The sequence below is a fragment of the Mirounga angustirostris genome, unplaced genomic scaffold (genome assembly GCF_029215605.1).
Source record: "Mirounga angustirostris isolate CCGP_5_RB_7025 unplaced genomic scaffold, mMirAng1.0.hap1 SCAF_1, whole genome shotgun sequence".
Lineage (NCBI taxonomy): Eukaryota > Metazoa > Chordata > Mammalia > Carnivora > Phocidae > Mirounga > Mirounga angustirostris.
In genome coordinates this window covers 176,915,005-176,930,150 of record NW_026991709.1, presented here as the reverse complement: position 1 = coordinate 176,930,150, position 15,146 = coordinate 176,915,005, and positions in this window count along the sequence as shown.

Here is a 15,146-nt window from a genome sequence, read left to right as displayed (position 1 = left end):
TCAATTTCCTTCAATCTTTCTAGTTTGGACAAAACGAGTGCGCAAATACATTGGAACGCTTCTTGCAGTTCATGGAAGAAAAGATGTGGACCTGGCCTTTCTGTTTCCAGGTGCTGACAACCTCCTTTAGGGGTCCTGAGTTATAAACAGATGACATAGAGAAGGTGCTGGGACTTTGACTATCCCCTTGAGTGGGGTCTAGTTCCTTCAACATACCAAGTATGGATGCCCTTAGCAACTATCTTGTGCATACCCCCAAATTCTGCAGTCAATTCAAGCATGTTGTGAGTAGTACAACCTGCCAGACAGTGAGACAGGTGCTGGAAGATAGAGACAGGTGAGCAAGGCATATGAGACCCCCTCTCTGGGGCTGCCCTTCTGTTTGGGGGGAAGGACTAGGAAGACAGTCACAAATAAGGCATTTCATGTGCAAGAAAAAGGATGAAGGGGAATCTTGCAGTGCCCTGGGACCACACAAGGACCCCATCCCTCAGCAGAAAGCCAAGTGGATTGAATTAAACGTAATTAACCTTCCCCTGCCTACAGGAACTTGAACCAAACTAGAGGGCAGGCCACTTTTGTCACCTGGAGTCACAGCCGCTCTGCCTCTTATTTGAAGAAATACTGTCTGCGACGTTGTAGTAAATTCCCTGCCAACTTGGCTAACTGCTGCCATGCCAAGCCCTCTCTTGGGCTGGGTAGAGAAGTACCAGGCACATACACATGGGTGCACACACGTGCACACACACAGCCTGCTGCACTCATGACTTTCACATTTCACATCCTTCCTCCCCTTGGGTGGAGCTTGAGGATGGGATTTCCTTTACAACTTGCCCTGGAGATGCTGTTAATGCAATGTACTCTAAAACCATTTCCTTTGTTCTTAGGGGAATACACTAAGATATTAACAGTGGTAGATTGGGGTGGGTAGAATTATGGGGGAATGTCTTTTCTTCTTCTTTTAAAAGATTTTATTTATTTGAGAGAGAGAGAGAGAGAGAGCACGCACGCGCACACAAGCGGGGCGGGGTGGGCAGGGCAGAGGGAGAGGGAGAAGGAGTCTCACTGCTGAGGAGGGAGCCCAGCAAGGGGCTCAATCCCAGAACCTCAGAATCATGACCTGAGCCGAAGGCAGATGCTTAACCAACTGAGCCACCCAGGTGCCCCCCTTTTCTTCTTTTTTAAAAGATTATTTTTATTTTGTAATTTTTTCGTAATGAGCATGGATCACCTGTGTAATAGTTTTTTTCAAATAAAGAAAGATGAGGTATCCTACCACTACCATTGCTTTCTAATCCACATTTGCCCTGGAAAATAAGGAGGCATGTGGTGTCTTTGAGGATTGTTGGCACGGTGTGGTATGATGACAAGGACATTGGACTAGGAACTACAACACACAAGTTCAGTTCCCAGCCTTCCAGAACTTTCTAATTTTGGGACACTGGGCAAGTCATTGAACTTCTCTGAGCCTTCGTTTCCTCATTTGCATCATGGAGCAGTAATAGCTCCCAGAAGATGAAAATGATGCAGTAATGTCAAGTGGGATCATCATTATAATGATTCTTGCAACTGAAAATTGGCCAATTTCACACTCATGCAGAAAGAAGAAAAAAACCAATGATTCTGGGAGTTGTAACATGGTCGATCTCAGTTGGTACCAGAGTTGGGGTGGGGGGTGGAAGCCAGCCTTGGATGGTCCCCTGTGATTCTCACCTCCCAGTATTCATGCCCTCCCCCAGTGAGTACAGCTGACCTCTATGACCAGCAGGACATCACAGAAATGACAGCATGTGATTCTGAGGCTGGGTCATAAAAGGTATTATGATTCTGCCTTACTCTCTCTTGGCTCACTCATTCTGGGGGAAAGGGGAAACTAGCTGCCATGTCATGAGGACAATCAAGTGAGGTCCTTGGGGGCGAGGAACGGAAGCCTCCTGCTAACTGCCAGCCCCAGCTTGCCAGCCACGTGAGTGGGCCATCTTGGAAACCGCGCCTTCATCCCTTCAGAGGGGTGCACCCCTGGGTGACGTCTTGACAGTCACTTCTTGAGCAACCCCGGGCCACAACCACCCAGCTAAGCCACTCCCTATTTCCTGACCCGCAGAAACTGTATGAGAGAATAAAAGTGCACTGTTACTCAAGCTATTAAATTGTCTGGAGATCTGTTAGGCAGCAGCAGATGATCAAGCCTTCGGCTGGGGCTGGCAGCTGTTTGGAAGGTTAGGGACCTACACGCACGGCTTCTGGAAGAGCAATTCATTCCAATCCCATTTAACTTCCTTTCATGATGAAGTGACCTGGGATGTGGATGGAGGGGGTGTGGGCAATAAGTATACCTCTCTGGTCTCAGAAGGGCCTTTAATTTGACACCACATGCCACTCTCATCAACACGCAGCGAGGCAGGGTCTTAGCGGTGGTTCATTGATTTGGCCCCAGGAGAATGGACGCAAGAGCTAATTCAGGACTTGAGGGAGGGGAAGGAATATACCAATACCAATACGAATATCAGTAATAATAGCGATACTCTTCACTACGACTCATATTAACACTGCTAGTACCCATCATCCAGACACCTCCCCCTTGAAGAGCCCAAGTTCTTCGAAATCCAGTAATTGCTCTTTGCTTTAATACCCAGGGAAAATGGTTTCAGCCTCCACTGCAGTGCTTTGACAAGTCTCCTTCAAAAATGCCACAGATTTCTGGAAAGTTCTACCCTGTCTGGTCAGTGGGGACTGCAGCCTTGTTCCGTACTCTTCCCTAGTCCTTAACCCTCATCCTCTGCTCTTGAGGCTGCCGTACCCAGTCTTCCCTTCTGTTACTGCTGAACCAGCTCACTTCCTCCAGGCCTCAAAGCATTATGAACACAAGGCTGGGCCCCTAAAAGTCTGTGGATAATGAGAGGGGTATTACAGTCCTGCACAGCAGACTAATTAAAATGGAATCTCTAGCAGCTTGGTCCTTGAGCTCCTCAGTGGTTGCTGTAACAGGGGTTTCTGTTGCTCTGTGTGCACCCTTGCTGACCACTGCTTTCCTGAGCTGCCTCCATTTTTCTCTGAACCCCCCCCCCCTTCTCCCTTCCTTCCATTCCCAGCCACTGCTCGCTTCCTTCTCCCAGGATTGCCACCACCACCTCTAAAATACTGTCACCTTTCCTGTAGACAAGCTACCTTGCTGTGTCACCCTTTCCCACCAGGGTGGTAGCAACATGGCTAAGCATGTGGGCTGTGTCGCAGGACAAGATGGCCCCCGTCGAACTCCCAGCTCTGCATGATCTCTTCGAATCCTTCCCATCCCTCTTTTATAGGTGACAAAACCGACTTCCAGGGGGATGAGGTTTTGTGCAAGGACCCAGAGTGAACAGAAAAGATCTGGGACAATTTCCAGGCCTCTTCTAGGCAGAAGGAGAACTAGGTTGGAGATCCTTGGTTGGGGGCACCTGCAGAAGCTCAACTGAGGCTGCCTAAAGCTTAGGAGGAAGGCAATGTATGTAGAGTTAGTTTCTAGAGGGCTTATAAATAGGACCATTGCTCATGAGTCCTGAAAAGTCCCAGGGTCAGGCTTCCCGAGGAGAGGGAAGGGGGCGGGGTCACATGCCCTCCTGAGGTCATTTCTACCTCAATGATTCAGGCAGCAAAATCCCAGTGTGGGTTCAGCTCCCCTGAATGTACTTTCATTTTGCATTATGATTTGCCACTCGAACTGATGAGAACCCAAATTGATGTCATTTCCCTCCCAATAAGCTCTTGACCAGAAAACATCTATTTCTCCATCTAACAGGGAATTTTTTTCCCCACCCAGTTTCTACAAAATCATGTTGCAGTTTGCCTCAATATTTTCCTTCTTTTTTAAAGATAGCATTTGTCAGGGCTTCTCTTCTGGTTATAAAATAATGTACATGCTCACTGCAGAAGAAGCTGGAAGGCATAGAAAGCTAAAAGAAGAAAAAAATTAGACACAATGTCACACCCATAGACAAACATTAAAAACTGTACTGTGTTTTCTTTCTGTCTTTTTCGCATGTGTACGATTTTTTTTTTTTTTACCATAATTGGATCAAATGCCTTTTTTAAGACTTCTATTAAAAGTAGGAGAGGGAAGGATTATACGTTCTGGCTTCAGTGAAAAATGAATTTTATTAATAGCTTACACTTATCAAGTACTGACAATGATCCAGGCACTTTATAGGTATCACCTTAATGCACATAAATACTTTATATGCATTGCCTTACTGAATCTTTGTAACACCCCATTGAGGAAGATGCTAATACTATGCCCATTTTACAGATGAGGAAACTAAGGCTCGGAGAACTTAAGTCACGTGGCCAAGGATAGCTAGTTCATAGCGCAGTCGGGATGATAGAGTGTTTTTTTTTGTTTTTGTTTTTGTTTTTTTTCTCTACAGCCTGGGCTATTAACCCTTAGAGTATATAGAGAGTTTATCTCTTTTTTAGCAATAACTGCCACAACTGGAAAGACCATAATGAAAATGTTGGCATGCTTCTCATTTAACTGGGAATATTTTAATGGAACCACAATACAATACATTCATGGAACAAAGACCATGCTCCCTGCTGACCTTCCATAACACTTTGCTCTTAAAAGATGCAGGGAGAAAGGAAATCCAAGGGAAGGTCAGAAGTTTATTAGCTAGTGCTGCTACGAGCTTACACAGGCTCTCCTATAAGCTGTTGCTATTTTAGTATTTGATGGCCATCTAACATGTCCCTGGGCACAGGGGCAGCTGACAGATGCCAGGGCTCAGCGCACATGCTGTGAAGTGACTGCTCATTCTTTCTATGGCCATTCATTGAGCACCTACTGTGTTTCTCTCAGGCACAGAGCTAGGCATGGACTCCAAATGCAATCTGTACAAAACAAGCAACCATAGGTTCAGCCCAAGTGGTGAAGTGGTATTAAAATGACCCCCTACCCCCACCCCAGAGTCAGGAAAAGAGACATTTTTTCAAAATAAGAGCTCAAAATGTTATATTGGTTAAATAGCATATCTGTTAGGGTGCTTTGATGGCAAGCAACAGAAACTGACTCTGGCTGGTCTAGGCAAAAAAGGAGGATTTCTTGGAAGAATATTGGAGAGTACTCTAGAGCAAAGGGAAGGCTAAAGACTCAGGCATAGAGCCATCAGGCACCCAGCATCTCCGGAAGGTTCTTGGCAGCAGAAAATGCTCAAAAATCTCACCCAGCTGCCTTGGCTGGAAAGAGAACACTCCAACTGTTCTCTGTTTTGGGCCTGAATCCATGATTCAGATTTCAGAGTGGGAGCCCTCATTGGCCTCACTGGCAGTCACATGCCAGGGAGGGGTGGGCACCTGGCTAACCATTCCGTCAGACAAAAATGGAGAGCCAGTAGCTGAAGAAGACAGGCTAGAGGCTGGGCAGCTGACAAACAATATCCTTGCATTTCTTGAGAATGATGAGGGCCAAGTACAGAGGCTGTGACAACACTTATAAAAACAAAGCCAAACCAAACCTTTTCTTTTCTATCCATTTCTCTCACATGCTAAAGCTACTCTACGGAATTTCTCTCTCTGGCTCTGTGCAGCCCTCCCGGATATCCAGTCCCGTATGCCCTTGCTGTGCGAAATGCATTCTGAACACCAGCAGCATCTTTGCCACCTGAAAGCGTGCTAGAAATGCAGTGTCAGGCTCCACCCCAGATCGACTCAGAGTTTGCATGTTGGCAAAATCCCCAGGTGGTTCTTCTGTGCAGGTTAAGTTTGGAAGCACTCATTTATACACTTTCCTCTGCCCTCCTCTCTCCAGTTCTTTATAGATCAACCCAGTTTCTCACCCATCCGAAAGAATCCCGCTTCTTCAGCAAGAGGCAGGAGCCGGGCGGTCAACTACAAGGTTGCCTCTGGTACAGGGAGAAAGAAATGAGAACACTCGTATGCCAATAATTTTTGTCCTGTAAACAACGACCAAGCAGACACAGTCTGTGACCTTGGAGCGCTCATGTTCTCGAGGGAGGAGCAGGCCAGGCAGTCCAAAGGGATACTGAGGGCTGCCAAGGGCATGGCACGGTTCTCGGGGCTGAGCTGGCTTTGGCACAGCCTGATCTGGTGAGGATCCCAGGGACAAAGGGACAGAATGGGAAATTAAGTTTTGCGGGGCTGCACAGATACATTTGGAGGTCCAGCGGTACTTGGGAGTGCTGTCCCAAATGCCACGCTGAGATATAAAACTGTGCCCGGGTACTCACGGCTGGCCTCTCCTCCACTCAGAGAGCCACCTGGGAGCGAGTCCCCAAGTGTTGCACAGAGGGGTGTGCAGGGGCCTTTAAAATGTTACGTTTTGAATGTAGTTTTGAAGGCTCTAGATGGAGTTCAGGTACCCTGAGGCCTCTCATCATGTTGGTCCCCACAACATACAAATAAAGCAGGCACGAGATTTCCCCCAAAGTTAGCAGTCTCTTATGAGTCATTTCGCAGGAACTTGGTGGCAGCCACTTGGCTGAAAGCAGCTGTGAGGAGGAATGTCCAGGCCCAGCGGTCGCAGCCTCGGACGTGGCTGGAGCCAGGGGACAGGCTGTGGGCGTGGTCGCAGCCAAGGGCGTGGCCGCGGGCGTGACTGGAGCCGAGGGAAGGCTGTGGGCGTGGCCACAGCCAAGGGCGTGGCCGCAGCCGGGGGACAGGCTGTGGGCGTGGCCACAGCCAAGGGCGGGGCTGCGGGCGTGGCTGGAGCCTGGGGACAGGCTGTGGGGGTGGTCAAATCCAAGGGCGTGGCTGCGGGCGTGGCTGGAGCCAGGGGACAAGCTGTGGGCGTGGCTGTCAGTCTCTGAGTGGTAACCTGAGGAGACGCTGCTGACTGGCCTCATCTCAGGGATCCCGGGGACTTAAAGAACTGTGCCCTTGATCCCCCAGGGCAGGTAGAACTCTAGGCAGAATCAAGGCAGAACTGAGCCAAGGGCGGGGAGAGGCCCTGAGGGGTCTGGCAAAAGATCAGAGGTCCCAGTCACATACCTTGGTGTTTTCTGTGTCTGCTCGTGATAGTGGGGTGTGGCAGGCAAGAGACCTGAAACCACTTGGACTCCTTTCTGGAGGGTATGCGGGTTCAGGAAGCCCAAGCTGACAGTGTCTGTGGCAGAGAGCTTGACAGAAGGTTCCCCTTCCCCTGCATCTGGCAGCAGTATTCTTCTGCAACACGGTCCTAAGCCCCCTCTCGGCATTCAGATCCCGAAGGCTGCATGAAGGGACCTACACCATCGGGCCGCTTCCTCATCTTCTGTCTTCTTCAGGCCTCCCAGTCCACAGAATAATCTCGTCCCTTCCACCAGGAAGAAATAAACAAACCAAGCAACACCCCCCGCGTCCCGCCGCCCCCCTACCCGGTGTTCACCAACTCTGTGGTCTCTCACCAGCCCAGGCTGTCCGCAAACAGCAAAGCTCACGTCTGCGTTTAGGCTCATCTAGAACACACTGTCGTGGTGTCCAGTGAGTTAATGGTTGCAAAAGCTTCAGAAAAAGACACTCTCCTGCTCATACAGAGTATGAGCAGGAGTACAAAATTGAATGTACATTTCTTTGACATTCTCCAGTTTCAAAAGCCACTTGCAAATGCCAGTACTTCTAAGTTTTATTTCTGATACTTGTACCTATAAAGAAAGGAACTGCTCATTAGAAAAAAACAACAACAACAGAAAAAAACGCCCTTTAAACCATGGCACTTTAAGAAGGAAGAACAGAAGATGCAAAAAATAATACCGGGGAAATAAATAAACAAGCAAATCGGTGTGTAAAGTAGCCCCAGCCACAAGTCCACATTTCTAGGACCTCCTCATCAACACTGAGTGCTTACTTAGTGCCAGGTACTCTTCTAAGAACTTTATTGATATTATCTCACGTGATACTTGTAGTAACTCTAAGCCAGGTCTTCTCAAATGGGAGTTATATTGCCCTCCCCCTCAATCCCTGGGAATATTCGGCAATGTCTGAAGACATTTTTGCTCGTCACAACTTGAGGGAAGGGTATCGTTACTGGCCCTAGTGGGTCACACATCCCATAATGCTCAGGACAGCCCCACGACAAAGAATTAACTGGCCCAAAATGTCAACAGTGCTGAGGTTGAAAAACCCTGCTGTAAGTGATAGGGGATCATCCCTCACCCCATTTTACAGATGAGGACACAAGGACAGAGAAGTACTTCCAGATACTTAGGTTTATGATCAAACATAATCAGCAAAATGAATGCAAATAAGGGATTGAGAAAAGTTTGCCAATATTCGAGATGAACTAAGAGAGGGAGGAAATGGGAAAGCATTAGGTTTGCATCTGTCCTATGATTTTCTTTGTCAGGGTTACGTGAATCCAGGGATCCCACAGAACCGAAACCCCGGAAGTATTCATGGGCAGGGTGAGCTGTCCAAGACACTTTCGGTGAGGGCAGTGACACTGCTTTCCAAACTCATTGCTTGCCTCCCTATTTACTATTACTCTGCTTTCCAATTTCTCAGCGGCACTTCTCATTCTTTTCTCAATTTGCAGCCTGTACTTGCAACTTGTTAGTTCCATTTGTGATTGCTCAGTCCGGGGGTGATGGAGGGAGGCATCTGCCCTGCTGACCCAGTGCGTTCTCACATGAGACAGCCTGAATCTGTCTGGGGATTGCGGGGGAGAGGGTAGGTGGCCAGCTGCCTCCAGGTCTCTCCTGGGAAAAACCTTCTCAGAACCATCGCAAATATTAGCTGATGACCTATCAAGGAATGAGGCCAAAAGGAATTAAAAAGAGGGTAAGAAAAAAAAAAAAGAGGGTAAGATCCTTCCATATGAAGTATGATGAAAAAATGCTCCCGGTATTTGGAGTGAAAAAGCCAAGTACAGGAGCGCCTGGCTGGCTCAGTCAGTAGAGCGTGCCACTCTTGATCCTGGGGTCGTGAGTTCAAGCCCCATATTGGGCACAGATCCTACCTAAAAAAAAAGAAGAAGAAGAAAAGAAGAAGAAGAAGAAGAAGAAGGAGGAGGAGGAGGAGGAAGAAGAAGAAAGAAAAGCCAAGTACAAAATTGAATGTACATTGATGACAACATTTTATAAAACTTGTCCTTTGGGATGTCCCACTTTCTAAATGAACATACATGACTTTTATCAGACATAAACAATAATTAGCCAGAATTTTTTAAAACCCCACATAAAAAGAGAAATGAGTGATGCCCACAAAAAAGCATGAACAAAAATGTTCCCAGGAGCTTTTGTGTGTGATAACTAAAATGGAAACAGTCCAAATGAAGTGTAGAAAGGCCAGATAAACTGAGGGTATTTTGCCACAACAGAATACTACATAGCAAGGAAAAAGAACACCCAGCTGCCAACCACAACTACATGGATGAGTATCGGACATGACGCTAAGTAAAGGAAATCAGAACACAAGGAACACATGCTGTCGTATCTTATTTATAGGAAATTCAAACATAGACAAAATTAATCTGTGGCGATGAGTATTGACAGGGAAGGGGCACAGGAGAGGAATAATGGTGTTCCCTCCCCTTCATCACCAGGAGCCAGGGGGCCGGCTCTACATTTGCATAAGCCACCCAGCAAAACAAAAGCCCTGGAAGTAACATGAATCTGCTCTTTTAGAAGGCAGTTTAGCTACAATTTATTCAAGTGTGCTGATAAATTCTGTTTATTCAAACTCAAGTATGTTGCTGCCTTGAGGTCTTACCCACCAACCCCAGACCCATCGTGCCAGACACACACCCAGCCAGAGGGGTTCCTATCATTACAGCTATACTGGATGTCCTAGTTCACCAAGGCTTTGCCTACGTATTTTAGTTTCCCACTTGAAACTATTTATTCTTGCTGCTTCCCAGCTCTAGGGCTAAGCCAGGAAGTTTAGTGCCCTAGGGAAAAAGAAAGATCAAAGAATAAAGAGCCCATTGATCAGCATTAGTCTCCAAGCTGAGGTTCTTGACCTCTGCGGAGAGACAATGGCCTTGAAAGTGAGGCTTTATGGAGGGGGAAAGGTATTTCTCATAGTTCCCCTCTAGCGAAGAAGTCAGGCTGCAGGTTCTAGGGAGGACTGCCCCACCAGAGTGCCTCCATGCACCCCAGGGGAGTTGGTCTCCACTGCTCTTGGAACAGCCTGGTAGGATCTTGGTGGCTGGGGCCCCCCTTCAGTTCTGCAGGGCAGCCCTCCAGGGTTCCAGATCCCCTCGAGGTTACCCAGTGGGCCATACACAGATTATTTTCTAGGTGTGCTACCGGAGGAAAAAGGTGGAAAGCACCACTCCAGATCACTGAGTTTTGTCATTCCCAGATATGCCCCAGACCTATTCATGCCACCCTGGGAAGATGGTGGGAAGAAAAGGAAAAGCTGAAAAAGCCACTGATAAGGACAGATGTCTCTAGGGAGAAGAGATTTAGAAATATCCAGAAAATGAGGGGGGAAGTGCAAGAACACAGGGTAAGTTGATCACATCCCAGGGCAGAGTGCAAGGAAGTCTGCCAGCCACTGCGGGACCTGCCTCTGGCTTAAGGCCCTGGGACCCTCAGCCCAGGAGCAATGGTGTGCAGGTGATAGCCGGAGTGTGTACAGGAGTCTGAGGAAGATGTCCGGGCCCTCTGTAGCCTGTTCAGGGCATGTAGGGGACCCGGAATTTCCCATGGGCCCACCGTGGGACCGGGGAGATAGAACCAGCTCTGGCCTGTAATCGGGAGCAACAAGCTGCCACAGGCAAAGAATGCAAAACCAGGAGTGAATAACCTGGACTCTGGGTGCTGGCCAGGGTCTGTCCCTGCCCACAGAATGCCTTTGTGCTAACTAAGAAAAGCCTCCTTCTTCTGACACACACAGCCCCACGGGTTCATGGCTTAGCTAGCAAAGCAATGGCTAGATTTCAGCCCCTTGGTGGGCGCGCTTGCTCAGGGCACAATCCCACACCCATTAGAGAAGGCTCTGGTTTCAGAACCTTGCTACAAACAGCTAGGAAAACCAATAGCCTTTCCACGGTCCCCCAGTCCAGAGAGCCGCTCAGACCAATCACTCCTTAAAGGAAACCTGTGAGCATCTTGGTTCCCCTTCCACTTCCTACTCATCCTCCACACGCTCAGGTTCCATTTCAAGGGATGAGGCAGAGGATTTGCAGTGATGGGGATGGGAAGACGAGGCTCAGAACTCTGGCTGCACTTCTCCCCCTGCCCAGCCAGGCAATGACTCAGCAATCACACAGATGGTTTAAATGACCAGACTGGCATAAAATCCTATCTCCCCCCCCCCCCCCCATCTAGCTGGGTGGAGGTATGCAAGGAAAAAGACTTATTACAGAAAAATAAAGAAGTTGCATTTTCTTTGCCCATCCAAGCACTGGGCAAGTAAAACTGCAGCCCTGCAAACAGTTGGGGGTGACTGACTGAATGTCAGCGTTTGCCCTTGAACTCCATTGGATTTTGCTGATTCCCATGATCATTATTACTTAGTACTCTCGGAGTGTCTCAGCACGGACTATAAATTATGTGGTCACTTTCTAATAAAGACACAACAGCTGTCCTTCTTTCTAACCTAATGCCACAGAAGAAGGACAGGAATGGTGACTGGGCTGGAGAATCCAGACAGGAAGAATTTGACCTGAGCCTTGAGAAAGTGAATTTGGAGAGGAGAGGAGTAAGCCTTCTGCATAGGTGGGTGAATGTATAAATCACCTATTGCTGCATCACAAATTACTGCAAAACCTAGCAGCTTCAAACAAACAAACAAATCTTAGCTTGCACAGCTCTATGGGTCAGGAATTTGAAAGTGACTTAGCTGGGTGGTTGTGGCGCAGAGTGTAGCCAAGATCCGTGCTGGGGATGTTGTTGTGTGAAGGCTTAACTGGGGCTAGAAGGTCTGTTTCCACGATGGCTCACTCACAAGCCTGCCGGCAGGAGTTCCCCACCATGTGGGCCTCTCCACGCGGCTGCTTGAACATCTTCACAACATGGCTGCCACGTGGCCTCCCCCAGAGCAAGTGTTCCAAGAGAGAGCAAAGCAGAAACCGCAATGACTTATGACTTCGCTTTCAAAGCCACGCTCCGTCCTTTCTACAATATCTCATTGATGACATACGCCAGCCTGATACAAACATGTGAATATCAAGAGGGGAGGATCACTGAGGGCTCTCTCAGACTATGGCTACCACATTGAAAATGCACGAAGTCCCAGAGGCAGAAATAGGGAGCGGTATGCTCAGAAAGTTAGTGACTGGGCAGTTGTCTGGAACGTTTACTGACTTCCCACTATATTCAACATCAAACAGTCCTCTCGGGCCAAAGTCCAGCAATCCAACCTTGGAGAGTATTGATCTACCGATGTGTTTGAAGAAATGGGAATTTGCAATCCCTTTACCCACAGCTGAACTGCAGAGCAAAGCACTAAGAAACATTTTAGTTTTGTAAGCACGAGAAATGCACTGTATATAAAGCACATTGTGGCCCTGTATAGGAGTCGAAGATGACCACTTTTTTTTTTTAAAGATTTTATTTATTTATTTGACAGAAAGAGACAGACACAGAGAGAGGGAACACAAGCAGGGGGAGTGGGAGAGGGAGAAGCAGGCTTCACGCGGAGCAGGGAGCCCAATGTGGGGCTCGATCCCAGGACCCTGGGATCATGACCTGAGCCAAAGGCAGACACTTAACGACTGAGCCACCCAGGCACCCCGAAGATTACCACTTTTTAAAAGTACACTCCTGGAAAAAAAAACACCATTAAAAAACAATCTTTGAAAATTCATTTTTCTTTTTTACTTGTGGGCATTTTTCCCATTAAAAAAAAAATGATGTACTGCTTGCGTAATTGTTAAAAGATTCAAAAGCATTAAAAAATACACTCTGCACAGAACTGCAATCATTCTCTTCCAATCCCTGACTCTTCTGAAATAACGGAGAATGAGTTTCTAGGAGTCTGCACTGAAGAAAGAAATGCAGCTAAGGCTGAGCCAAGGGGGAATCCACTGTACTTACTGGCTGCCTGGCTTCTGGCTAGTCAACATTTTAAGCAGGTTAAGGTAAGCCCTGGGCATTTGGGTTTTGGAGTCACAAAGGGTTTTTGCTTTACTCTGTGATCCTAGTAATACTAGCCCTTTTCTAGATTTTTCTCCATTCTTAGCTAATGTGTTACATGTCTTATATCCTTGGGTTTTTTCGTTTTGTTTTAAGATTTATTTATTTATTTGACAGAGAGACAGAGAGAGAGCACAAGCAGGGGGAGTGGCAGGCAGAGGGAGAGGGAGAAGCAGGCTCCCTGCTGAGCAGGGAGCCTGGTGTAGGGCTCGATCCCAGTACCCTGGGATCAGGACCTGAGCCGAAGGCAGAGGCTTAACGACTGAGCCACCCAGGTGCCCCTCTTATATCCTTGTTTTAAAATGTTTTAAAGTGTTACTACATGAAACTGGCTTGGATGTCTTTTTAGAGAACAGTTCTTCCATGCTCAGTATGTAGTTAGTTAACAATTATTTCTTGGTAATTCCCTCGGGATACCATGATGCCCACGGCAGACACAGCCCTGCCCATATGGACCTTCCAATCTGGTGGGCAAGTGAAGGGAATACTGCCTTGCAGTTTCATTTACAGAGGATGGGCCTGAAGGGAAAGCCTGTTATCGCTAAATCTCGTGGGTAGGTGTTAGAGGTAACTGGGAAGAAGCCAGGATGGAGATATTAGATTCGCATAAAAACGCTGTATAAGAATACCAAATAGCCACAGAATCTCTGGCATCATTTACATCTTATATCTCTCTCTGACTCCCCTCTTTTTTTCTTTCCTCTATTTCTTTTTCTTTTCTATAGTTCATTTATTTGTTTTTTAAAGGTTTGAGAGAGAGAGAGAATGGGGGGAGGGGAAGGTAGAGGGAGAAGGAGAGAAGCAGACTCCCTGCTGAGTGCAGAGCCTGATGGACCAGATGGACGGTGGGCTCAATCTCATGACCCTGACATCAGCACCTGAGCAGAAATCAAGAGCTGGAGGCTTAACTGACTGAGACACCCAGGCGCCCCTTTTCTATTTCTATTACAAAGATGGGAGGCAACTCTTTGAGCTATTAAGAATACATCCTTTTAGAGGCACCTGGGTGGCTCAGTCGGTCCTGGGATCGAGCCCTATGTCAGGCTCCCTGCTCAGCGGGGAGTCTGCTTCTCCCTCTCCCCCTGCTTGTGCACTCTCTCTCTCTCAAATAAATAAATAAAATCTTAAAAAAAAAAATCCTTTTCCATGTTTAAAACAAAACCGCTCACATGTACTGAGTGCTCATTATGTGCCAGGCATAGGGCTGATGGCCTCACTTATATGATCTCAATTAAGTAACACAACAATCCTACGTGTGGGTAAGTTCTGTTTTTATTCCTATTTCGCAGATGAGGAAACCGCACCTCTGCAAGATCAGTGCACACGTTCAAGGTCACCCTGGTAGTAAATGACAGAACAGGCATTCAAATCCTCATGAGCCTGAAACTGTTGTCCACCCCTGTGATGGGGCCAGTTCTGACTTTCGGCTTTAGCTGCTTAGGGAGTCTGTTTTGACATCAGCCAGAAATGAACTTTAGTTGTAGCTCCTATGAACTGAAATGGCAAACTGAAAGCGAGGAAAGAAAACAGCTTGAGACCTGTTTCAGACCCTGCATGAGGCGAGAAACAGAGTCAGCGGAAATGAGAAGCCAGCTGGATTCAGCAAGTCCTCCAGTAAGGGGGGCCATGCGAACCAACTTAATTGGATGATTATTTCAATTATCTAATTAAGAAAGATTACAGCTGAACAAAGACAGAGAGGGCCTCCAAGGTGATAAAAAAAAAAGTTGATTAGCTGGGTTGGCCCTTGGCGGCACTGGGAGGTGCAGGGACTCCCCATTGGAAGCTGTGGCCCTTGGGACAATTAGCCGCAGAGAGCCCCTCCTCTTTCTCCCCTTCCCTCCCCAGCTGAAAGCTGTCTTCTGCCTTACCTCTCGACACCCTGGTCAAGTAGCCAGCATTCTCCTCCCTTCCTTCTTTCTTTCCTTCTTCCTTTTTTCCTTCCCCTCCCTATTTGTTTTTGTACTGGTTTAGTAAACAAAAACCAGTGTAGATTTCCCTGTACAGTTTAGGACAGAGGCTATAGTCTGGTTACCACTAGCCTCCACACGACGCCCCCCACCCCCCCACCCCTACCCAGACCCCCATCCCCAC